General features: G+C 39.9%; 1 long non-coding RNA gene across 2 annotated transcripts in view; it reads right to left on the reverse strand.

Annotated features, from left to right (window-relative positions):
• LOC131483574 (uncharacterized) overlaps positions 1-26,538 on the reverse strand; it is a 67,684-nt gene extending 41,146 nt beyond the window's left edge. For both annotated transcript variants that reach the window (XR_009247775.1, XR_009247774.1), the window contains exon 1: positions 26,454-26,538. This is a non-coding gene — a long non-coding RNA (uncharacterized LOC131483574). The remainder of the gene's footprint in view (positions 1-26,453) is intronic.
• Between the last annotated feature and the right edge of the window lie 359 nt (positions 26,539-26,897).

Genomic DNA, 26,897 nt, shown 5'->3' on the forward strand with positions numbered 1-26,897 from the left:
ATTCTACCCTGCTTGTCTCCCCTCAAAGAGACAACATGTTGGCAGCTGCTCCAGTCTTCTGCTTTCTCAAGTTGACATTGAGTTAATCCACTGGAAAGAAGAGGAAGTTTCTTCCAAGTCAAATTTGGGGATTTATTCTGATTGGAACAATATGTTCTCCTGTATATCCTTGAACCCATCACTGTGATCAGGGGCTTGGGGGATGTTGGTCACCTACCTCCCACCGCTAGAGCCAGGCCTAAAGCTCTATCCAAAGGACAGGAGGAGTTCCCCAAAAGGAAATCAGGGTGCTGTTACCAAAAGAAAGGGGGAAGGGATGCTGGGCAAATACCCACCATAGACCACAAGCTCTAATGTCTGTAGTGTTCCGTTTACATAAACTTGTGAACTGACTCAGTGAAAGATACAGAGAGTGGAGGTTTCTGTGCTCTAACAGTGGTGGAATAAATTTTTTAAAATGTCATTAGCCAAACAAAACACATCTTTAGGCCTAATTTTGCTTTAGGCCTAATTTTGCTTGGTCTGTGTATTAATTTCTGAAAGTCGAAAAAAAGAATGGGAATAGTATTTATTTTATTATAGCTACGTATACAGTTTTTATGGCAGCGCAAATTAATGTTTTCACGTTTTCTAGGACCCCTGTCATGACTTGTGCGGCACCCGAAGGGCATGTTCCTGGGATCAAGTTGCAAAGACTCTCCCCTCCTTGCTCTCCTCCCGTCACTCAGAGCTCAGCTGCTAGGTGTTGACTGCATACGCGAACCACACTTTAAATGGCAGATACTGCTGCCTATCCCGCTGCCATTCCCTCGTTCTTCCTTGCTAGGATCTTTTCTTCTGCCTTGCTTGTTGCCCTTGATGTTGGCAGTTCTCAAATGTCTTGTGATGTCTTATGATCTGTTTGTATTTTCACATGAGGGAACAGTTTGAGGATCGGGAGCTCTGTGAATGTTGATGAGACTCGGTAACTAACGGGTTCACTTTAAAGGTATAGGCAGATGGGGTGCCTGAGTGGCTCAGTCGGTTAAGCATCCGACTTTGGCTCAGGTCACAATCTCACGGTCCGTGAGTTCGAGCCCTGCGTCGGGCTCTGTGCTGACAGCTCAGAGCCTGGAGCCTGTTTCAGATTCTTTGTCTCCCTCTCTCTCTGACCCTCCCCCGTTCATGCTCTGTCTCTCTCTGTCTCAAAAATAAGTAAACGTTAAGAAAATTTTTTTAAATAAATGGATAGGCAGAGAACTCTCAGCTACTATATTGGGGCCAAAATAAAGCAGCAGAGGGCCTTTATTCTTGGACATTGACATCCACACTAGCTGGCCTTGTTAGTTCACAAGACAATTCATCAAATAGATAAGAACCGTAGATAAGAACTGATTAGAAAAAAACCTTTTTTTGAAGACAAATTTAAATAAAACCCTGACCCCCATACCTTAACTTTTATTTTATTTATTCACGCTTACTTATTTATTTGATTTAATTTATTCATTCACTCATTTATTCATTCTCTTACTCATTTTGTAGCCTCTTTGCAGGTATAGGAAGGTATAGAAAAATTTGACTTTCAGAGGCAGACCTTCAATTAAGCTCACATTTTCAGACCTTCTCTTTTTTAAAAGAATTTTTAATGTTTATTTATTTTTGAGAGAGAGACAGAGAGAGAGAGAGAGAGAGAGAGAGAGAGAGAGACAGACTGTAGGCAGGAGAAGGGCAGAGAGAGAGAGGGAGACACAGAATCTGAAGCAGGCTCCAGGCTCCAAGCTGTCAGCACAGAGCCCAGCCCGATGCAGGGCTCAAACTCATAACCTGTGAGATCATGACCTGAACTGAAGTTGGATGCTTAACCAACTGAGCCACCCAGGTGCCCCAGACCTTCTCTTAAGTTCCATTGTACCTGTTGCCCAAGACAAGAGGTTCCATGTGGTTATGCTCAGCATGCTGGCTTTCTGTTTTTTGAGTTTTCTTTTCATTAATTAATATTTCATCTGATTTTTGTTTTATAGGAATTTGTTGCATTTTCCTGTATGTTAACAGCTTCCTTCCTATTCTCTTTGGTATTGTAAATTCAAGTCTTTAAAAAAATTCCATTACTAGTATCTTAATGATTTCTTAGAAAGGGAAGAATATAAATACATGTACTTAATTAGCATACCATATTAAAAATGAAGTCTCTACATCCTTCTTTTTAATAGTTGCATAGTTTTCAATTGTCTGTATTTTTAAAATATGTATTAACTTGTCTTCCACTGATTAACAATTAATTTTGTGATTCCAAACAGTGCTGCAATGAACATTTCTAGACATATCTCTAAGCATAGGTATATCTGTAGAATAAATTCCTAGAGGTGAGTATGGGATTGAAACCTGTTGGAAAGTTCCTCTTTGGGGCAGATGTGTATTTTTGGAAAGTGATATTGTATAGTGATTAACAGCATGAACTCTGGGGCCGGGCTGCCTGGGCTCATAATCCTGGCTCTCTTCCTTAGCAATGCTGTGACCTTGGGCAAGTTACTTAAGTTTCTGTGTCTTGTTTTTCTAATGGGTAAAAATGCAAATTAATAATATCACCTTTCTCCTAGAGTTGTGAGCATTAAATGAGTTAATTTGTTGAGACTCATGACTGGTAATAAACACTCAATAACCATTATCTGTTAATGTTGTTATTTTAGGTAAGACTTAGCTACCATGCTAGCTAAAAAGAAGTCACTGTTCTTCGTGGGCTGGGGCTGGCACTTTGGCCAGAGTTCCTGGGTGTGCCCTTAAGGGAGACGAGGTGGTCCTTGTGCCCGGGCTGCAAACTCAGGGCCAAGAAGAGAGATACAATGGGTCTGAGGAAGGCTCAGAACTTTTTTGCCCAGAAGCCTACCAACTGTAGCCACTTGAAAGCTGCATTGTTAACTGTGGTCTCTCTAGTTCTAGACAGTGCTTGGCATGTAGTTGAGGGAATAAATGAATGAGTGAATGAGACCAGGTTTAGGAATGATTTTTACTTCTCTTTAATTCCTCCTATCATCCACAAGCCTTCAATAAACCATTAAACAATTGTTAATCATTACATATTCGCTTGACTGTAAACATACTTGGTAGAGAGGGGACCAGGAAGACCCCATGTGAGGGACGCATCTTGGAGTCACCCTGCCTGAGGGGACGAAGACAAAACACTTGGTGAGGGAGCCTGCTGAAAGCCTGGACTTCTTGCTATCATGGGGAGGGGGGATTTACACTGCTTGTACTTGGATATTAAAAGGACAATGATCTCTCAAGACTGGGAAATCTGGTATACCTGAGTTAGCACAGGCTTGCTGCATGGTAACCTCTCAAAAATGGTGGCTTTTTATTTAAAAAAATTTTTTTTGATGTTTATTTTTGTGAAAGAGAGACAGAGCACAAGTGGGGGAAGGGCAGAGAGAGAGAAGGAGGCCCAAAATCCGAAGCAGGCTCCAGGCTCTGAGCTGTTAGCACAGAGCCCAACATGGGGCTCTAAGTCACAAACCACGAGATCATGACCTGAGCCGAAGTTGGACGCTTAACCAACTGAGCCACCCAGAGGCCTCATTTATTTCTAAATTTTGGTAAAGACTAAAGCAAAGTCTGCATTGCTGCTGTATCTGCCTTCCTCAAGTCATATCTGACTTGGTGTATGTTGGCCATGACTGCCCATTCAGAGCAATATTCCCAGTATAGCTGTTATGTTGATGACTGTCAGGTTGAATGAGACTCACAGATCAGATAGGGAGCAGTGATCTCGGACTTTCTACCAGCCCTTCTCAACAGTATAACCTAGCATTAGTCTCTTGAAATTTCAAAGAGTTGTTTTCTGTCTCTGTAAAATGGAGGATTAGTGCTATAATATCCACCACCTGTCTGGACTTAAAAGAACATCTTGACATTAAATTAAAAGAGAGAGAAAATGAATAAATTAGAATGGGTAATATACCCTGAAATCTTGATCTGAAAGTCACTATTAATGGTAAAACCATTACAGTATTATATTTCTCTAACATTTCTAGCAGATGTTTGGCTAAGGAAAAATCTCAATTTTGAGCGTATTCTTAGAATATGGTTATAATTTGTTATTTTTCACCATTCACATATTGATGCACTGAAAAAGAGAAGATCTATGTTCCAAAGGGGGTTATTTTCTAAAATTAAGTAATATATACAGTAAATGAATGGAACACGCGTTCACACATAAAATACTTGTGTTAATTGTTCATTTGAGCTAATTAGTTTTTTGTTTCGGTGTTGTTGAAAATTAATCAAGGACCTAGATGGGTAGTGAAAAAACAAATTAACAAAGACTCATTTATAGTTACCAGAAGGAGTAATATGGATCCTGAAGCCAGGAAGCTTGTTTGGAGAAAGATCCAGATAAGTCCCTGTAACATTAATCCCCAAAAACATGGATCTCTCCAGACAAAAGATTCAAACGTACCTCCTATTTTAATAATGAAACAGCTGCCAGGGTCGAGGACCCTCTGGGGGTCTTCGTTTGTGATGGATAAATGGGTGGTGTTTGTTTTGTTTGGGGGAATCAATATTTGAAGGGGGTAACCGAAGAAGGTTATGTTGCTGTTATGATGTTATTGATACACGGGCTAACGCTATTATGGTGGACGCTATCAGGCTACGTTATCTTTATGCCTCCAAGGTAACCTGAAGCAACTGTCTATTGACTTGGCACTACCTTACACTGGAGCGTCTGCCCGGCCTTGGGACTGTAACCCAAGCCAACACATGCCTCACAGGCAGCTTTCTTTAGCCACTGACGGCATCAAGGAAGGAAGAGCGTGAAATCACCCGGGATGGGATGGATGCTTCCGAAGGGGAGTTGGCTGCTAAGTGACTCCTAAGGAGGGTGGAATTGCCATCTCTTAATTTTGTATTTAGGAGTAACCACTAGTAAGTCCTTCTCTTCAGACAAGGAGATACTTATTAGAAGGAAACCGGAGGTGATCTGAATCCCTGGAAAAGTTTCCCCCACTTTGAACTTTGCAATGTTTCACTGCAGGTCATGTCCACGTGGAAAGCAAGGCTCACCAAGAGACTGAAATCTCCATCTAGAAGGATGCATCCATTTCCATGCTCAGCTCTGCTTGCTTGTTTCGGGAATACAAGGGAGAATGTGCCCTTTGATCAGCCCAGCACAGCTGATCCTCATTCCACCATCTATGTTCAGCCCACGGCCAAAGCAGACCAGCACCCAAGTCGCTCGAGAGGGGAAGAAGGAACTCCAGAGAAAAGGCGCGATTCCAGCATCCGTTCAGAGAGAAATGGCAGTGCAAATCTGAGTTCAAGTAATCACAGTGCCAACCAGCCTGCTGAGACCCCTGAGGATTCGTCTGGGTCCTTAGAAGGTAAATCGGACTGTGAAGCAGTTACTTTCCAGACTTCTATCCCCAGACCATCAATTATTGAAATGCCAACGGTGAGTTTTCCCGATGCTGTTATAGAAGGAATAGTGTTGGAGGAGAGTTCTGATCATTGGTGGATTCCTTCAGGAAACAAACACAGTTAATGTTATTAGTGAATAAGATGTTGAGGGGAACTCTTAGTAGTGAGAGGAAGTGTGTAAAGCCTTTTAAATTCTCATAAGGTTCTTAAAGGATGTAGAGGGAAGCAATGACAATAAGCACTGGGGCCTTAATAATGGCCAAAATTGGCCTTTAATTAACTGCCCATGGTGCTTCAGAGCCAACAGTGTCTCAATAAAAGATTAAGGGTAAGGTAGTCTGGGAAAGCTTTTTCTTTTCTTTAACTGGTACATGAATTTATTTATATGAAAACCCACAATATAGAAGATTTGTTCACAGAATTTAGAAATTGCCCCTACTTAAAAGGAATCACATGGTATCAAAGCAGTCTGGGAAAATTTGGAAATGATGAACCCTATGCATAGCAGTAAAGAAAGGAAGCGACCTATAAAACTATTCATAATATGGGTGTTCCTCTGACAGTTTTCCAAGACTTAGAGGCAGGAGAAGGAAGTTATTTGAAAAAAAAAAAGTGCTGCTGCTCTTAAAAGGCATAATCTTGATATATTTATCTATTTTTTTAGAGGTATTACTGAATTTTTAATTGTTGAATATTCTGATTGGATTTAGCTGCACAGCCATGTCAAAGTTCTTGGCAATCCCAAGAGGCAGGGTTTCTTGAATAGTGTTTTCTAGAGATACCTCTTGAGCATTTTTTGGTTATATTCCTGGCCAAGAAGCTTAGGACCAGACTTAAAAAACTGTGAACTATTTGGGGATCCATTACTAAGACATTCTGATTTTTCAAAAATCATTTTTTTTCCATCTAGTCTAACATATTTTGTCTGACTTGGTCACCAAGAAGACTCATTAGCATTGAAAACTGCAAAACAGTGAAGATAGGGTTAAAACATGTTTTTAAAAATAGTTTCATTTGATATTTTACATGCTTATCTTAAATTACTGAAGCTCAGCTCTATTTTCTACATCCTTCTATTCTGAGATTGGACAGAGGATTTCACCAAACCCTCTGTTATAGCAAGAACTGTAATGGTTTGTTTTTGTTTTTGTTTTTCCCCTAGCACCACTAAATCAAAACCTCAAAAAGTAAACAAAAACCAAAACATTTGTTGGTCAATTTTCAGTTTATATACACATGCAGATTAAGATATTTTTAGTAGTACTGTAGTTAGCTGAGTGGACATCATGGCCAAATTTTTATTTGTTGCATGTTAAAGGAACCAATGATGTACCATTTGATTCCAGCAACCTAGGACCCACCCTATATTGCTAAATACAGCAGCACATACAAAGGGTTGATTTTATTTTATCTTCCTGTTTTAGTGGCATATGTGATACAGGGACTCAAAGTAAATACGTGTATTCAAATATAACCAATTAAACACAGCAGAGTGACATCCATATTAATTGCCCACTAGTATGAGCAAAGGCATGGATAGACTACAGAGGTGAGGCAGGCCTTATGATGGAAACAACCTCAATGCAAGATGAAATATAAGTGTCCCAAAGAAGACACACGTGAGACAGTTGAAAGGAGGTTGGAAAGGTACATTGCAGGGGAGGTCGAATTTGAGACTGGTTTTTTAGAAGGTGGGTTAGGATTTTTAAAGGTAGAGATGAAGGGGAAGACATTGCAATAGAAGAAAATTGTGTGAGTAAAATGATGTGGGGGAATGTAGCATAGGGACAGGTACATCAGATTGGCTAAATTGGAGAGGTACCTTGGAAAGGTAGATTGAAGGCAAAAGTGGGATGTCTTGAATGCTGTGGTCAGAACTGAATTTAGTAGGCAGTGGGGAAGCTTTAAGAATTTTGAACAGAGAAATGTCATGCTTAGGATTTCATGAACAGGTACAGCTATGTAGGATGGATTAAAGTTGAGAAGACTGGAGCTGAGGTCATCATAACAATCCTGGCCTGAGGATATCATAGAAAGAAGAGAGGAAGGTGAGGTGGGTGGGGCAAAGAAGAATGGACCCTGCGGTGGTAAATACAGTAGCTGCCCAGGTCCCAAACTGGGTAGGGAGGGAAGTGAGACCAAACTGGCAGTGGCGAAATGAAAACATTATGAAACTAAGACCTGGCTGTCGGGCGGAAAGTGGGTCTGCGGGCATGGTAAATGGGCCTCTATTGTAGTTCTTTCTGTAGCGGGGATCTAATATTTATAGAGCACCCACCGTATTTCTGCTTTACAGGGAATATTCCATGGACCCCAGTTACAGTGAGGTGCATATCCTTATGAGTCCCATTTACAAATAAGGACACTGACACTTAGAGATGGTAGGACACTTGCCCAAGGTCATGAAGGGAGGAAGAGCCAGGATTGAAGCCCAGATCCTTATTATTACTGGTGTGGTGCTTGAGGATTTACAATGAAATATTCGTCCATGATCTCACTAGACATGCAATTAAATTAAAATTTCATGTGTGTGTATGTGTATTTGTATGTAAATGTATCTATGTATATAATCATCATCATTATTATTTGCTTTTTATTCATTTGCTTAACTTAAAAAAAAACAACTTAGATTCATGGTGTATAACACAATGGAAAGGGACACTTTCCACTTTGCATCCTGCTGATGACAAGACTTTGTTGATGATAGTGTGGGACTGTTTTGAGATCTTCTGATTAAAAGTGCCGTAAGACTGCCCAGATTTTTCATTACCTAGTAATTTTGTAGTGACATGTTTTCCCTCGGCAGATGACGAATGAGCTTATTTTATTATAGTCTTGCCTGGAGGCAAAAGTACTTCCCACTGTGATACACTGATCCTCATCATTTAAGCTGCCTTGGTGGAAACAACAAATAATACTCTTTTTTAGAGCTGAGCCTCAGCACACAACCAAAGCTAAGAAATGGGGACAAGTCCCTCTATCTGTTTTTAGTTACCTGGTATTCAGACAAGAAAGTGATTTTTAAAAATCTGAAACAATGCCTTGTCTGAGAGGAAAAGCTGAAGATAGAGAGACCAAGTGAACTAATTAAAAAAGCAGGTTTTTGGTGGTGTAGATGTATGTGCACATATCTATACTTATGAAGTGATATCAATTAGTCTTCAATCCTTTTGTGGCTATCTCTTCCATGTTCCAGGCCTGCAATCAAGGTGATAATAACCCTAAAATTGGAATGTTTTATGGTTCCTGGTTTTCTTCTGATTGTAATTTTTTTTTCTTTCTTGGTGGTCTTGCAATTGAAGTGTCTAATAACTGGTGGGATTGTAGAGTTAATGAAACACAGCAGTATGCTGTTTATTTTTCTGGCCAAGAGTTATCATGTTCTTACTGTGTGCCAGGACAGCCCTAGCTCTGAGGAAACAAAGACTAAAGACAGAGTTTATGAAGTTCCCTCCATTCCAGTGGGAGATACAGTAAACAGGTGGTATCAATGCAATATGAGAAGGTTTATGGGTCAGCAATAGACACCATAACAGCACAAGGAAGAGACTCCTTTCCTACCCTTGGGAAGACAAGGGAGGCTGGAATATACAGAGAAGAAGGGGTTCTACCTTATTCTTTTAAACTTTGCTTCCTAGTTGAACGGTGCTATTTTCCTCCTCCCTCCCTCTCCCTTAAATGTCGGCAGTGTAAGGACACAGTTCCCACACTAAGCAAGTCTTTCTACAGCAGTGGTAAGTTTTATCTAGTTCTTACTTCAACAAAGTAGCCTGCCTGACACAGGAAGAGAAGGTAATTGTGGTTTGGGAAATCATTCCTGGGTATTTTTAACTAAAAGTTAGTTTTGGGGGGGGTGCCTGGGTGGCTCAGTCAGTTAAGCATCTGACTCCTGATTTCAGCTCAGATAATGATCCCAGGGTCATGGGATTGAGCCCTGCATCTGGCTCCTTGCTGAGTGTGGAGCCTGCTTAAGATTCATTCTCTCTCTCTCTCTCTCTCTCTCTCTCTTTCTCTCTCTCTCTCCCCGCCTTGTCTCTCTGCCCCTGCCCCTGCTTGTGCACTCTTGCTCAGTCTCTCTCTCAAATAAATAAAACGAAAAACATTTAGTTTTATAAAAAGGAAGGGAAACAGGGCCTATCTTGGAGTTGAAAACGCCATTGCTTTTAGTAACAGGCTGGTTTTGCTGCTAGACAGAGAAGTGGTAGCCAAGATATCCCTAGACCCCAGGCTTAGGCTGTCACTGCTTTTTAGAGTCTGAGTCTCCGTTATGCCATCAAGAAACACAGTTTTGTCAGTCATCCTTCTGTAAGACCTAGTTCCTTGATACCCACCCTTACAAGAGCCTGATGTATAAATCTGAATGACCATTTAGTTGTCAGCCTGGAGGACTGTCAGGGTAGGGCTTACTAAGCCATCCATTTATTTTCTCTACAGGAAAATTATACACAAAGAGAAATGATAACCAGAAATCTGTTGGAGAGTATGAACTCAGAGAAGTGGGGGCTACATTTTTTTTATTATAATAAAATATACATAAGATAAAATTTACATTTTTAATTATTTTTACATATACAGTTCTGTTGCATTAGGACATCCACAGTGATGTGCAACCATCACTACCATCCATCTCCAGAATTCTTTTCATCTTCTCCAACTCAGACTCTGCATTCATAAAACACTAACTCCCCATTCACCATTTACCCTTCTTCTCATCCACTGGCAACCACCCTTATACTTGCGGTCTCTAGAAATTCAACTATTCTCAGTACCTATGTAAGTGGAATCAGACAGTATTTGTCCTTTTGCATCCAGCCTATTTCACTTAGCATAATGTCCTCAAGGTTCATCCATGTTGAAACATGTCAGAATATCCTTCCCTGTTAAAGCTGAATAATATTCCATCATATGTATATATCACGTTTTGTTTACACATTCATCTGTCAATGGACATTTGGGTCATTTCTACCTTTTGGCAACTGGGAATAATGCTGTTATGGACATGCATGTACAAATATCTCTTCAAGACCCTGTTTACAATTCTTTTGAGTATGTACCCAGAAGTGGAATTGCTGTGTCACATGGTAATTCTATCCGTAATTTTTCAAGGAATGGACATATCGTTTTCTATAGTGGTTGTACCAAATGCACCAGCAATGCACAAGGGCTCCAATTTCTCCACGCTCATGCCACCAATTGTTTCTAAAGTTTTTGTTCATTTGTTTTGACAATAGCTATGATAATGGGAATGAAGTGGTATCTTGTTGTGGTTTTGATTTTCATTTCCCTAATGATTAATGTGATATTGAGCTTCTTTTCATGTGCTTACTGGTCACTTGTGATCTTCTTTGGAGAAATGTCTATTCAAGGCCTTTGTCTTTTTTTTAAATTGAGTTGTTTTGTTGTTGTTGAATTATAGGAATTCTTTAAATATTTTTAATATTAATCCCTTGTCAGATATATATGATTTGCAAATATTTTTCTCCCATTCTGTGGGCTGCCTTTTCATTCTGTGGATAGTGTCCTTTGATGTACAAAAATTTTAATTTTGACAAAGTCCAATTTGTCTATTTTTTGTTTTGTTGCCTATGCTTTTAGTGTCACATTCAGTAAATCACTGCCAAATCTAATACCGTCAAGCTTTTTCTCTATGCATTCCTCTAAGAGTTTTATAGTTTTAGCTATTACATTTAGATCTTTGATCCATTTTGAGTAAGGGTCCAAATGAATTCTTTTGCATGTCGATATCCAATTTTCCCAACACCATTTGTTGAAAAATTTGTCCTTTTTCCATTAATGATCTTGGCACCCTTGTGAAAAGTCAATTCACCATATATATGAAGGTTTATTTCTGGACTCTCTATTACATTTCATTGGTTTATGTGTTTGTTTTTTATGCCAGTAGCACAATGTTTTGATTACTATAGCTTTGTAGTAAGTTTTGAAACCAGTAAGTGTGAGACCTCCAACTTTGTTCTTCCTTTTCAAGATTGTTTTGGCTATTTGGGATTCCATATGAATTTCAGGATGGATTTTTTTTCCTACTTCTGCAAAAAAACATCATTTGGATTTTGACAGGGATTACAGTGACTAGTTAGACTGCTGTGAGTAGTACTGACATCTTAACAATATTGGGTCTTCCAATCCATGAACACAGTTTATCTTTCCATTTATTTGTGTCTTCTTTAATTACTTTCAGCAATATTTTGTAGCTTATAGTATAAAAGTCTTTTGACTCTTCAGCTAAGTTTATCTCCAAGTATTTTATTCTTTTTGATGCTATTGTAAATGAAATTGTTTTCTTAATTTCCTTTTCAGATTGCTCATGTTGGTGTACAGAAATACAATTGATTTTTGTCCATGTGTTTTGTGTTCTGCAATTTTGCTGAATTCATTTATTATTTCTTTTTAAAAATTTATTTATTTATTTTTAGAGAGATAGAATGTGTGTGTGAGAGTGGGGGAGTGGGAGGGTTACAGAGGAAGAGAGGAGGAGAGAGAGAATCCCAAGCAGGCTCCACACTGCCAGTGCAGAGCCCAATGCAGGGCTCGAACTCATGAGCCACAAGATCATGACCTGAGCCAAAATCAAGAGTCGGACACTTAGCCGACTGAACCACCCAGGTGCCCCTCATTTATTACTTCTAATGGTGTGTGTGTGTGTGTGTGTGTGTAATCTTTATGGTTTCTACATATAAGAGTATATCATTTGTGAACAGATAATTTTACTTCTTCCTTTACAATTTGGATGCCTTTTATTTCTATTTCTTGTCTAATTGACTGGAATTTGGAATGCTACTCAACAATACTGTGTTGGATAGAAGGGCAAAAGTTAACATCTTTGTCTTGTTCCTGATCTTAGAAAATAAACTTTCAGTCTTTCATCATTGGGTCTGATGCTACCATTGAGCACAACATGGGTTTTTCAAATACGGCTTTTATTGTATTGAAGTAGTTTCCTTCTATTCCTATTCTGTTGTGTATTTTCATCATGAAAGACAGTTAAAGTTGGTCAGTGCTTTTTCTGAATCAATTGATATGATAATTTTTCCTCTTTATTCTGTTAATGTGGTGTGTTACAGTGATTGCTATTTTGTATGTTGAACTATCCTTAGATTCCAGGGATAAATCCCACTTTGTCATGGTGTAATCTTCTTAACATGTGGATGGCATTCTGCTTACTATGATTTTGTTGAGGAGTTTTGCATCAATTGTCATCAGGGATATTGGCCTCTAGTTTTCTTTTCTTACAATGCCTCTGTCTAAGTTGGGTATCAGGGTAATGTTGGCCACACAGAATTATTTAGGAAGTGTTCCTTCCTCTTCAATTTGTTTTGGAAGAGTTTGAGAAGGGCTGATGTTAATTATTTACACATTTGGTAGAATTCACCAGTGACACCATCTGGTCCAATGCTTTTCTTTGTTGGAAGGTTTTTTGGTTACTGATTTAATTTCCTTACTAGTTATAGGTCTATTCAGATTTTCTATTTCTTCATGATTTAGTCTTGGTGAAGAGGAGCTACTTTGATAGCATCACTGAAGTATGGTAATTATAATCATGATTACCAGTTATTGAGCACTATTAATAGACTAGGCATGGTGCTAAGGCCTTACATGGATTAGCTAATTTGATACTTCTAATCCTTTTGCAGTGTTAGTTCCTGATAATCCCAATCACTCCTCACTCAAAACTTTCCGAAGCCTCTGCGGTTCCCTAAAATATTAATCACGTCTTCATGGTGGCCCGCAGACCCTATACAAAGTATACCCTATTGCCTCTTGGAACTTATCTCCTACTGTTCTTACTGACGGGGAAACTAGGACTCAGTGGAGGTAAGAAATCTGAATCATTTCCACTCTAAGGGTAACCTTTTTAGCAGATAGGAAGCTCAATTCAACCAGTCAAAGCAAGACTTCCTTGGCCAGTGCAGAACTCATGCTACCAATAACTAAATAGCTGCTTATTCAGCTCTCCTTGTCTAGGCTCCATGCCCACCCTTCTTTTCTTGGCACAGTCTTTGTTAAGACCTGGGATAGTTTAATTAATTGGGTTTCAGCTTCCTTGGTTAGAATCAGATTCCAGTCATGTTCTGTTGGAGCTACATCAAGGCCACGCTAATTTGAATTTGGTGTTGGAGAGACTCCTGGATACCTATTAACAGAAAAGCTCCTGGAGCTATTCACCTCTACAGGCAAGTGATCTCATTCAACAAATTTATTTTGATTTTTAATGTCTTAAAGTTATCTTGAAGTTGATCCTTGAGAGTACCATCTGCAGAGGGTAGTACTACTTAGAAGCATATTTTAAACTTGTGTGTGAACATCTATCATCCCTCATCCCACTGTTAACTCCACATCCCCCTTCTATAAGCATTATTGGTAGCAACTCTGCTACGCTGCATTTCCATTTTCTGGTACAAATCAGTTTTCCTGCATTTCTTTATAAGGAAATCTTCCCTTCCTTTTCTTATGGGCCAAAATAGAAGAGAACACAATTTTAGACTATGTATAAAAACAAATATCCTGAGAGTTCCGGAAGATGGCGGCGTAGGAGGATGCTGGGCTCACCGCGCGTCCTGCTGATCACTTAGATTCCACCTATACCTGCCTAAATAACCCAGAAAACCGCCAGAGGATTAGCAGAACGGAGTCTCCGGAGCCAAGCGCAGACGAGAGGCCCACGGAAGAGGGTAGGAAGGGCGGCGAGGCGGTGCGCGCTCCACGGACTGGCGGGAGGGAGCCGGGGCGGAGGGGCGGCTCGCCGGCCAAGCAGAGCCCCCGAGTCGGGCTGGCAAAAGCGGAGGGGCCGGACGGACTGTGTTCCGACAGCAAGCGCGACTTAGCGTCTGGGAGGTCATAAGTTAACAGCTCTGCTCAGAAAGCGGGAAGGCTGGAGGACAAAGGGAGGGAGAGCTGCTGAGCCCCCGGACGGCAGAGCTCAGCTTGGCGGGGAACAAAGGCGCTCGCCAGCACCATCTCCCCCGCCCATCCCCCAGCCAAAATCCCAAAGAGAACCAGTTCCTGCCAGGGAACTTGCTCGCTCCGCGCAAACACCCAACTCTGTGCTTCTGCGGAGCCAAACCTCCGGCAGTGGATCTGACTCCCTCCCGCTGCCACAGGGCGCCTCCTGAAGTGGATCACCTAAGGAGAAGCGAGCTAAGCCTGCCCCTCCCGCCCCCGTGCACCTTGCCTAACCACCCCAGCTAATACGCCAGCTCCCCAGCACCACAAGCCTGGCAGTGTGCAAGTAGACCAGACGGGCCACACCACCCCACAGTGAATCCCGCCCCTAGGAGAGGGGAAGAGAAGGCACACACCAGTCTGACTGTGGCCCCAGCGGTGGGCTGGGGGCAGATATCAGGTCGGACTGCGGCCCCGCCCACCAACTCCAGTTATACACCACAGCACGGGGGAAGTGCCCTGCAGGTCCTCACCACTCCAGGGACTATCCAAAATGACCAAACGGAAGAATTCCCCTCAGAAGAATCTCCAGGAAATAACAACAGCTAATGAACTGATCAAAAAGGATTTAAATAATATAACAGAAAGTGAATTTAGAATAATAGTCATAAAATTAATCGCTGGGCTTGAAAACAGTATACAGGACAGCAGAGAATCTCTTGCTACAGAGATCAAGGGACTAAGGCACAGTCACGAGGAGCTGAAAAACGCTTTAAACGAAATGCAAAACAAAATGGAAACCACGACGGCTCGGATTGAAGAGGCAGAGGAGAGAATAGGTGAACTAGAAGATAAAGTTATGGAAAAAGAGGAAGCTGAAAGAAAGAGAGATAAAAAAATCCAGGAGTATGAGGGGAAAATTAGAGAACTAAGTGATACACTAAAAAGAAATAATATACGCATAATTGGTATCCCAGAGGAGGAAGAGAGAGGGAAAGGTGCTGAAGGGGTACTTGAAGAAATTATAGCTGAGAACTTCCCTGAACTGGGGAAGGAAAAAGGCATTGAAATCCAAGAGGCACAGAGAACTCCCTTCAGACGTAACTTGAATCGATCTTCTGCACGACATATCATAGTGAAACTGGCAAAATACAAGGATAAAGAGAAAATTCTGAAAGCAGCAAGGGATAAACGTGCCCTCACATATAAAGGGAGACCTATAAGACTCGTGACTGATCTCTCCTTTGAAACTTGGCAGGCCAGAAAGGCTTGGCACGATATCTTCAGTGTGCTAAACAGAAAAAATATGCAGCCGAGAATCCTTTATCCAGCAAGTCTGTCATTTAGAATAGAAGGAGAGATAAAGGTCTTCCCAAACAAACAAAAACTGAAGGAATTTGTCACCACGAAACCAGCCCTACAAGAGATCCTAAGGGGGATCCTGTGAGACAAAGTACCAGAGACATCACTACAAGCATAAAACATACAGACATCACAATGACTCTAAACCCGTATCTTTCTATAATAACACTGAATGTAAATGGATTAAATGCACCAACCAAAAGACATAGGGTATCAGAATGGATAAAAAAACAAGACCCATCTATTTGCTGTCTACAAGAGACTCATTTGAGATCTGAGGACACCTTTAGATTGAGAGTGAGGGGATGGAGAACTATTTATCATGCTACTGGAAGCCAAAAGAAAGCTGGAGTAGCCATACTTATATCAGACAAACTAGACTTTAAATTAAAGGCTGTAACAAGAGATGAAGAAGGGCATTATATAATAATTACAGGGTCTATCCATCAGGAAGAGCTAACAATTATAAATGTCTATGCGCCAAATACCGGAGCCCCCAGATATATAAAACAGTTACTCATAAACATAAGCAACCTTATTGATAAGAATGTGGTCATTGCAGGGGACTTTAACACCCCACTTACAGAAATGGATAGATCATCTAGACACACAGTCAATAAAGAAACAAGGGCCCTGAATGATACATTGGATCAGATGGACTTGACAGATATATTTAGAACTCTGCATCCCAAAGCAACAGAATATACTTTCTTCTCAAGTGCACATGGAACATTCTCCAAGATAGATCATATACTGGGTCACAAAACAGCCCTTCATAAGTTTACAAGAATTGAAATTATACCATGCATACTTTCAGACCACAATGCTATGAAGCTTGAAATCAACCACAGGAAAAAGTCTGGAAAACCTCCAAAAGCATGGAGGTTAAAGAACACCCTACTAACGAATGAGTGGGTCAACCAGGCAATTAGAGAAGAAATTAAAAAATATATGGAAACAAACGAAAATGAAAATACAACAATCCAAACGCTTTGGGATGCAGCGAAGGCAGTCCTGAGAGGAAAATACATTGCAATCCAGGCCTATCTCAAGAAACAAGAAAAATCCCAAATACAAAATCTAACAGCACACCTAAAGGAAATAGAAGCAGAACAGCAAAGGCAGCCTAAACCCAGCAGAAGAAGAGAAATCATAAAGATCAGAGCAGAAATAAATAATATAGAATCTAAAAAAACTGTAGAGCAGATCAACGAAACCAAGAGTTGGTTTTTTGAAAAAATAAACAAAATTGACAAACCTCTAGCCAGGCTTCTCAAAAAGAAAAGGGAGATGACCCAAATAGATAAAATCATGAATGAAAATGGAAATATTACAACCAATCCCTCAGAGATACAAACAATTATCAGGGAATACTATGAAAAATTATATGCCAACAAATTGGACAACCTTGAAGAAATGGACAAATTCCTAAACACCCACACTCTTCCAAAACTCAATCAGGAGGAAATAGAAAGCTTGAACAGACCCATAACCAGCGAAGAAATTGAATCGGTTATCAAAAATCTCCCAACAAATAAGAGTCCAGGACCAGATGGCTTCCCAGGGGAGTTCTACCAGACATTTAAAGCAGAGATAATACCTATCCTTCTCAAGCTATTCCAAGAAATAGAAAGGGAAGGAAAACTTCCAGACTCATTCTATGAAGCCAGTATTACTTTGATTCCTAAACCAGACAGAGACCCAGTAAAAAAAGAGAACTACAGGCCAATATCCCTGATGAATATGGATGCAAAAATTCTCAATAAGATACTAGCAAATCGAATTCAACAGCATATAAAAAGGATTATTCACCATGATCAAGTGGGATTCATTCCTGGGATGCAGGGCTGGTTCAACATTCGCAAATCGATCAACGTGATACATCACATTAACAAAAAAAAAGAGAAGAACCATATGATCCTGTCAATCGATGCAGAAAAGGCCTTTGACAAAATCCAGCACCCTTTCTTAATAAAAACCCTTGAGAAAGTCGGGATAGAAGGAACATACTTAAAGATCATAAAAGCCATTTATGAAAAGCCCACAGCTAACATCATCCTCAATGGGGAAAAACTGAGAGCTTTTTCCCTGAGATCAGGAACAAGACAGGGATGCCCACTCTCACCGCTGTTGTTTAATATAGTGCTGGAAGTTCTAGCATCAGCAATCAGACAACAAAAAGAAATCAAAGGCATCCAAATTGGCAAAGATGAAGTCAAGCTTTCGCTTTTTGCAGATGACAAGATATTATACATGGAAAATCCGATAGACTCCACCAAAAGTCTGCTAGAACTGATACATGAATTCAGCAAAGTTGCAGGATACAAAATCAATGTACAGAAATCAGTTGCATTCTTATACACTAACAATGAAGCCACAGAAAGACAAATAAAGAAACTAATCCCATTCACAATTGCACCAAGAAGCATAAAATACCTAGGAATAAATCTAACCAAAGATGTAAAAGATCTGTATGCTGAAAACTATAGAAAGCTTATGCAGGTAATTGAAGAAGATATAAAGAAATGGAAAGACATTCCCTGCTCATGGATTGGAAGAATAAATATTGTCAAAATGTCAATACTACCCAAAGCTATCTACACATTCAATGCAATCCCAATCAAAATTGCACCAGCATTCTTCTTGAAACTAGAACAAGCCATCCTAAAATTCATATGGAACCACAAAAGGCCCCGAATAGCCAAAGTAATTTTGAAGAAGAAGACCAAAGCAGGAGGCATCACAATCCCAGACTTTAGCCTCTACTACAAAGCTGTCATCATCAAGACAGCATGGTATTGGCATAAAAACAGACACATAGACCAATGGAATCGAATAGAAACCCCAGAACTAGACCCACAAACGTATGGCCAACTCATTTTTGACAAAGCAGGAAAGAACATCCAATGGAAAAAAGACAGTCTCTTTAACAAATGGTGCTGGGAGAACTGGACAGCAACATGCAGAAGGTTGAAACTAGACCACTTTCTCACACCATTCACAAAAATAAACTCAAAATGGATAAAGGACCTGAATGTGAGACAGGAAACCATCAAAACCTTAGAGGAGAAAGCAGGAAAAGACCTCTCTGACCTCAGCCGTAGCAATCTCTTACTCGGCACATCCCCAAAGGCAAGGGAATTAAAAGCAAAAGTGAATTACTGGGACCTTATGAAGATAAAAAGCTTCTGCACAGCAAAGGAAACAACCAACAAAACTAAAAGGCAACCAACGGAATGGGAAAAGATATTTGCAAATGTCACATCGGACAAAGGGCTAGTATCCAAAATCTATAAAGAGCTCATCAAACTCCACACCCGAAAAACAAATAACCCAGTGAAGAAATGGGCAGAAAACATGAATAGACACTTCTCTAAAGAAGACATCCGGATGGCCAACAGGCACATGAAAAGATGTTCAATGTCGCTCCTCATCAGGGAAATACAAATCAAAACCACACTCAGATACCACCTCACGCCAGTCAGAGTGGCCAAAATGAACAAATCAGGAGACTATAGATGCTGGAGAGGATGTGGAGAAATGGGAACCCTCTTGCACTGTTGGTGGGAATGCAAATTGGTGCAGCCGCTCTGGAAAGCAGTGTGGAGGTTCCTCAGAAAATTAAAAATAGACCTACCCTATGACCCAGCAATAGCACTGCTAGGAATTTATCCAAGGGATACAGGAGTACTGATGCATAGGGGCACTTGTACCCCAATGTTTATAGCAGCACTCTCAACAATAGCCAAATTATGGAAAGAGCCTAAATGTCCATCAACTGATGAATGGATAAAGAAATTGTGGTTTATATACACAATGGAATATTACGTGGCAATGAGAAAAAATGAAATATGGCCTTTTGTAGCAACATGGATGGAACTGGAGAGTGTGATGCTAAGTGAAATAAGCCATACAGAGAAAGACAGATACCATATGGTTTCACTCTTATGTGGATCCTGAGAAACGTAACAGAAACCCATGGGGGAGGGGAAGGGAAAAAAAAAAAAAAAAAAAGAGGTTAGAGTGGGAGAGAGCCAAAGCATAAGAGACTGTTAAAAACTGAGAACAAACTGAGGGTTGATGGGGGGTGGGAGGGAGGGCAGGGTGGGTGATGGGTATTGAGGAGGGCACCTTTTGGGATGAGCACTGGGTGTTGTATGGAAACCAATTTGACAGTAAATTTCATATATTAAAAAAAAAAATAAATTAATTAAAAAAAAAAAAAAAAAACAAAAAAAAAAAAACAAATATCCTATTAAGGAAGTTCTCTGCTAGGCAGATGATTTTATATAAAAATTTTTTAATAGAAAAAACTTATAAATCCATGCAAATATTACTTTTCTAGTTCCTTTTCATGCTCCCTACCTCCCAACAAGGGGGGATATGAGCTGCTGGGTACTCCATCCCATTCATTTTAGGGTGTGACAATTTCTTACACTAGGTTTCTACTTTCAAAAGACGTTAAACACAGTGCCATGATAGTGCATGATATACCCAGTGTACTTAGGAATTTTCCAATCCAGATATTCAGTTTCATCCCAACTGGAAAAGAGATAGCTTCCTGGCTTCTCTTAGAATGAAAGAAAATAAATTATCCTCATAACACCATGAAAATTTACATTGCACAGCTTTGACTATTGGAGATTGTCCATAAAAGACTACAGAGAATGGTAAAAATGCAAAATTTTCGGAAAATTTAGAGCTGAGGGGCATATATATTCCAAGCTAAGAAATAAAAGTTGAGTGTATAATTTCATCAAATTTTAAAGCATAATTTTCAAGTGAGGTTACTCTGGCATTTACAATTCAAATAAGAATGATAAATATTATCTAAGTAGGTGTAGATATGTTGGAGAGCGAGAAGTACAAAAGGAAGAGGTCAGCCCACTTTTGAGCTGCGTCTATTTCTAGCTCATCAGAGAGAATCTGGCAATCTTCCCATGACCTACTTGATCTTTTGCCCTCATTTTCACAGGTGGTAACAAAAGAGCAAGGTTTACTTTGTTCATAGTCACTGGCCTGGAGTGTCACACCAAAGAGCTACCAAAAAGATGCCAATTCATTGATTAGACCCATTTTCCCTCAATACTTGGATCTGTAGTGTTAGAGTTTCCATTCTCTTGATTATATAACATGCAATTGTACCTCAGTTTAAAAAATTCCACTATTCTACTCATTGGGTATGCTGGAAATGAACATTTCTTCTGCTCCAGGACCCACAGGGGCTAGTTGAAAGAATGTGCTATATTAATCATGGTAAATTAGAGGTGGTTTTTTTCCCCCAGCCAAGGACACATGTTAACCTGATCTGAACTGCCTTTAGTTTTACATTCACAGTTCCTCCTTTCCAAAGAAAATAGAGCTCACTAAGTTAACACTCCTGATGTGAGGTTGACACACGTGGTTTTGTAATTCTGTACCAGGGGAGGTGAGAGTTTGGAAATTTGGGGATTTAGAGGAAGGGGGAGAGTCTCTACAAGGGGCATAGGACTGCCATGGGAAGTGTTTATGATTTTGTTGTGGCAAGATGTTTTGTGGGTATCCCCCGTTTAGTTAAAGAGAAAATGACAACTCAGGCAACTGTTAGAAACTAAATACACTGGCATAATTTGGTTGTCCACAGAAAAAGAGAAACTTTCCCTCAAAAAGACCACCCCCATAAGGAGAATCAGTTTCTGTAACTTAAAGCACCAAATCTCAAAAAGATGTGTCGTACATTACTTATTACTAAGGGTAATTAATGTACTGCAATTTGGAAATCATAAACTGCCTTTAATACTTTTTTTTATATAAAACAATGCATACTCTTATAAAAATTCAAATGTGATATATATACACTTGTCATTAGAGCTAATTCAAATTTATCTCTTTTTTTAAAAGTCGCCCATGTATGTTCAAAAAAATCTTTGCCAAAGGCACCAAGAATACACAATGGGTAGAATGCACTCAAACTGCAGCATGTGATACAGAGAGATCATTCATGAAAGGAATAGCCAATCAATGTGCCAGATTTCATTGCTGTCTTATTTTAAGAAATTGCCACAGGCACCCCCCCCGATCAGTCAGCAGCCATTAACATCGAGGCAAGACCCTCTATCAGCAAAAAGATTATGATGTGATGAAAGCTCAGATGACAGTTAGCATTTTTTAGCAATAAAGTATTTTTTAATTAAAGTATGGAATTGTTTTTTTAGACATAATGTTATTGCACACTGTAAATAGACTACAGTACAGTGTAAGCTTAACTTTTATATGCACTAGGAAACAAAAAAATTCATTTGACTCATTTTTTGTGCTATTTGCTCTATTGCAGTAGTCTGGAACTAAACCTACATATCTTTAAGGTATGCCTGTGCATAAAACTAAAAAGCTTCTGCATAGCAAAGGAAATAGTCAATAAGATTAAAAGGCAATCTATAGATTGGGAGAAAATATTGGCAAACCATGTATCTGGTAAGGGGCTAATATCCAAAATATATAAGGCACTCATACAACTCAATAGCAAAAAAACCAAATGACCCAATTAAAAGATGGGTAAAGGCCCTGTATAGACATTTTACCAAAGAAGATGTAAAAATGGCCAATGGGTATATGAAAAGATGCTCAGTACTACTAATCATCATGGAAATATAAATCAAAGCCACAATGACATATCATTTCACATCTATTAGGATGGCAGTTATCAAAAAGCCAGAAGGACAGGAGAAAAGGTAATGTTTATCACTTACACACTGTTGATGGGAATGTCAACTGGTAGAGGCATTAATGGAAACAGTATGGCAATTCCTCAGAAAATTAAAACTAGAACTACCATATAATCCATCAATCTTTTCTTCTAGGTACATATCCAAAGGAAATAAAATCACTTTGTTGAAGAGATATTTGCACTATGTTCACTGCAGCATTATTCATACTACACAAGACATAGAAACAATTTGAGTGTCTGTCAATGGGTGAATGGATAAAGAAAATATAACCACACACACACACACACACACACACACACACACACACACACGTATATAACAGAGTAGAATTCTGTCATTTGTGACAACATGGATAAACCTGGAGGACATATGTTAAGTGAAATAAGCCAGACACAGAAAGACAAATACTTTATGATTTCACTTATATGTGGAAGCTAAAAAAGTTGTCCTCATACTAACAGAGTGCTTGTTGCCAAGGGCTGGGGATGGTGGGAAGAGTATAACTTTCAGTTATTAAGTGGGTAAGTTCTGGAGACCTAGGGGGAGATAAGGGGAGGTGTTGAGCTGGGCAGTTGCTGGCCAGGAAGTGCTGATGGTGAATAGAGGGCGTGAGAAAATTGTGCAGTAGAAGCCCCATAAAGGGTACGTGGGAGGCTATTTAAGGAAGAACTTGAGGGAGAGCATCCATGCACATACCCTGAACCAGTAAGAGTCCTCTTATCTGGGAATTGTTTGCCTTTTTGACTGATCTGGGTGTTTCAGGAGAAACACACCTGAAGCAGCGATGGACAAAAAAGACCAAATAATTAGACCCTGGTATGGAGTGAAGCAATGGCTCTCTCAGAAGGCTCTCATTCTCAGGTCCTTTCCTAGGATTCCAGGAGGTCTGTCTGCAGGAAAGATGGTTCTTTGAACTTCTACCAGGACTCCTCTGACCTGTATGTATAATACTTGAGTCTCTGTAGGGAGAAGTAACTTGGTGTAGTGGAGTTACACGTTATTCTGAGTTCTTTTGACCATTCAAAATTGTCCAGTAAACATTGGTATCCTCCAACTATTAGAGGCAGGTAGGGGCTATGCCTACCCATTCACAACATGCTCCGTGATGGTATGTTGCAATAAAGAAAGCTTCACATGAATTCTGCCACAGGTACAGATGTTTTTTGCCAAGCAGGCCCCAAAAGAGGCATATTCCTTGATCCTGTGAGCTGGAAGAAGTTCCCCAGCTTCTGTTCTTTTACACAGTGGCCCCTTGCACAATTAAAATGATGTGTAGGAACACAACAATTTTCTAATGGCAAAACCAACAAATCTTCTATTCAGAGGGGGTGAAGGTATCCTCTGCTAATTAGAGTCCAGGACCAAAATCAGAGTCCAGGATTTTACTATAAGGGAGTTGGATTTCTGAACTTGCCACATTCTTATACTTCATTTTGCAAAGGCAAAAAGGCTGATCAGTTACATAACTTGAATACCATTCATTTCACAAGTGAAAAATGATTTCCAAAATCTTATCCTAATTGGTGGATCCTCTTGTTCAGACATAGCTAACCTCATTTGAAGTGCTTGGTGTAGCTTAGTCTGAATACAGACCCCTGATTAGAGTCCTTCACATACTGACAACCTCTGAGCATCAACTCTGAGACTCTGTTTGCTCTCAAGAAAGAACAAGGAAAAATGTGCCCAAATTTGGCCTTTGGACATTTTGGGGTGTGAATGGGATGCTTAGTGCTGCTGTCACCATCTTGTGAGAGGAGAGAACAAACCTATGAATAAAAGCAAGTAATCTAGAGATTGCAGAGCAGGAAGGCAAGAAAGCATCTGGGTTGTTGAGGATGCCATGGAGCTACTTCAAGTGCAACTAACTATCCTTATGGGATAGATATTCAAAGTGTTTATGCGGAGGTTATGTTTTTTAAATTTATTATTTATTTTGAGAGAGAGAGAGTGAGCGAGCAAGAGCGCAAGCAGGGGAGGGGCATAGAGAGAGTGAGAAAGAGGATCCCAAGCAGGGTCCAACTGTCAGCACAGAGCCCGACCTGAGGCTCAATCTAATGAATGTGAGATCATGACCCAAGTGGAAATCAAGAGTCGGAGGCTTAACCGACTGAGACACCCAGGCTCCCCTATGCTGAGGTTATTTTAAAACAATCACTGTTTCGACAAGGACGGTCAGACCCACCTGTCCCTGGGAAATCTCCAGGTGGACCGACAGCCATTTCAAATTCAATGTGTGCAGAAATGAACTATCTTTCCCCCTAAACCTCCTCTACTGAATCGCTTAGGATGCTTTTAGCTGCAAGAGACAGAAAACCCTACTTAAATTTAGACAATATGGAAATGTATTCTTTCACTTAAAAACAAGCTCTGAGGTAGGGTGACTTTAGTGTTGACTGATTCAGCAGTTCAGTTCAATGAAGCCATCAACCATCTAGATTCTTCCATCTCCCTGCTCAGCCATCCGTAACATGGGCTTCACCCTACAAGTGGTTCCATTTGTGGTTATGAAATGACTGCCAGTAGCAGCCGGGCCATGTGCTTTCTCCCTCCCGCCCCACCACACACTTTGGACATGTCCTGCTCATTCTGCTCCTGTTCTGTCCCCCATTTCTGACACCATCCTCAACACCAGTTCCCAGTTGGTGCCCTATCCTGTCCTCTACTGGCACTTGGTGCTTACCTCACTTATGTGAGCACTTATTAAACTGCCCCATGTTTATGTGTCTGACTCTTATTGTGAAGAGCTTGAAGGGAAGGGGCTATATCTTTTTTTTGTCTTTATATCTATAACGGGTGGCATCTAAAACTGTACTTGGCACATAGAAGGCACTTAACAAATGTTTATTAAATAAAGGGTGAATCAATAAAATAAAAATTAGGGGAGAGGCTTATGAGCCTTCATATATTTTTACCATGGGTATTTTATTTTGTACTGCCAATATATTTGTGGTCTATCTATTATTTTAGAAATTGATGGAAATAATTTAAGACTACACTAGGGAGAAGGGTTCAAGATATTTCCCCTTGAAGAACGAGCTGTTTATTACTCAGGTTTGAGATAAGAGACCCAGAAAAATTTATTCTGAAGTGAACTTGGCCAGAGGAAGTTTCCTTTCAACTGTCCTTGTAGTCCATTTTTTGAACCTCTCAGTGAATCTCCCACGTGGCAAAGCATTAGCCATTTCATGCTTCTGTTTCCCTATTTGCAAAATGAGGATGAGAGCTTTTATGATTCTAGTACTAGATTAGAAAGAATGACTATATAGAACTTCAAGCATTACAGGAAAAAAATATAGGATATTAATAATATAAATAATGATGCCATTAAAATGGGAGGAGAACAAAGGGATGCATTTACCTCCTACTCTGTGTAACTTTAATAGCATGTGGAGAAGTGTATGGATAATACTGTTCACATTAATAAGACACCAAGCTGTACTGAAGACACTGCTAAGAATGGCTTAATTTTTTTCCCCTAGTTCTGGCTTTACAATGCTTTTGGCTAAAAAAAAAAATTTTTTTTTCTGTTGAATTGCAGAGAACCCAATATCTAAAAGACCTTTTTAGTTAATCTGGTTTAAGTATCAAGCACATGATTTCCTACTTAATGGGTCACTTTCTAAATCCAAGATAAAAGCTCATGATTTACATGTTATTGTTAAGCTAGAGAGTGTTAAAGAAGAAAAAAAGTAATTCGATTTAATGGGGAAAAATAATTTCAAATAAAATGTTCAGCAGGTTATTTCTTTTGTGCTTTCAGTAATCGGTGTGACATCTAACTCTGAAGCCTTCAAGTCTTCATTCAGTCCTCAGTTCAACAGCCCTTAATGGGAGCTGGACACGTGCTGGGTTCAGGGCTGGGCATGCCATGAAGACCCAAGCATTAGGCTTGCCTTTGAGTTGCTTGCCATTAGGACAGGACTCAGGCAAATTGACAGCTGCATTATGAGGTGATAAATGCCAAAATGGCATTAATAGTTATTTCTATGGCTTACTGTTAAAATAATTTATACAATTATACACAGATTTTTCTTTCCCATCCAATGAAATTTTCATAAACCTTAATTTGATCATATATCAGCTTCTCATACTCACAGTCTCATATTTTTCCCATTTTGTTCTCTCCTAACGTCCTGTTTCCACACTCTCCTTTACCATTCCTTTCTCTTTTTCTCTTGACTCATAATTATGTTTCAGCATTTCTGCTGTCACAGAGAATCTCTATCTCCAAGGTCATTCATTCATTCATTCATTCACCTTTGTTGTGTCAGGGACTCTGTCAGTTCTGGGGGGAAAGCCCTTCTTTTAAGGGCTTGCTGTCCAGCTGATAGAGCAGAGGTGCCACAATAGAAATGTGGAGCACTAAGAAGGGAGTCAGTGAATCAATGCTACACAAGAGCAGGGTCTCAAAACTGAGAAGGTGTTCACTAGGTGAAAAAGACACAGGCATTTTCAGCAGCAGGTGACCAAGAACCTGACTCTGATTGGCTTAAATGGAAGGAGATGTCTTATCTCACAGAACTAGAAGTCCAGAGGTCA

This window comes from Neofelis nebulosa, chromosome 8, assembly GCF_028018385.1.
Source record: "Neofelis nebulosa isolate mNeoNeb1 chromosome 8, mNeoNeb1.pri, whole genome shotgun sequence".
In the NCBI taxonomy this organism is placed as follows: domain Eukaryota; kingdom Metazoa; phylum Chordata; class Mammalia; order Carnivora; family Felidae; genus Neofelis; species Neofelis nebulosa.